We start from the raw sequence: 717 nt of genomic DNA, 5'->3' as shown, positions 1-717 counted from the left end.
AGGGAGAGCCCTGGAGGGATCCCTGACCAGCCCATAAGGCTCTAGCACATCCTTCTGCTCATGCTGGATGCACTGAGCACCCACAAAACACCTTGCTGTCACCCTCCCGAGGGGTGGCTGGATAGGGAGGCTGGGCTCAGCAGCAGGAAGAGGCAGAGGTGGGCAGCAAGAGGGCAGATGGGCTAGAGAGAGAGGCAGGAAGAGGGCCAGCGTGTGCAGAGTGGCAGCACCACCTCACAGAGCTGTTTCCAAGTGATCAGGTTTATTAGGGCTGGGCAGCAGGTACCTGGGGAGTGCAGGTGGACCTGAGTGCCCCAGGGCTGGGCTCAGCATGGCAGGGCAGGGAGAAAGCCCCTTTGGTTGAGATTTACAAATAGCTGTAGATAAAAAAAAGGGGATATGAAAAACAAAAACACAGGGCAGGACATGGGCAGCTGCTCCAGCCCCTCACCCCTGCTCTGCTATGAGCTTGTGACCAGCTTCTCACCTTCCACTTGGCCAAAGAACCTTGGCCCTGTGTGGGTCCCAAGAACAGGATGGAGAGCACTGACCACCCCCATCCCTGAATGCTGCCAGGGGCCACACAAGCTGTACAGACAGAGCAGCCCCACATATTATTGCAGGGAAAGAAGTAGAAGGAACTGGACAGAACCAGAAGACTCTACCGGCTCCTCTGCCTGCTCCAGTCTCGTCCCTGGGTCACAGGCACGGAGCTAC

The sequence above is a fragment of the Acanthisitta chloris genome, unplaced genomic scaffold, assembly GCF_000695815.1.
Source record: "Acanthisitta chloris isolate BGI_N310 unplaced genomic scaffold, ASM69581v1 scaffold3473, whole genome shotgun sequence".
NCBI lineage: Eukaryota > Metazoa > Chordata > Aves > Passeriformes > Acanthisittidae > Acanthisitta > Acanthisitta chloris.
This window is presented reverse-complemented; position numbering follows the sequence as displayed.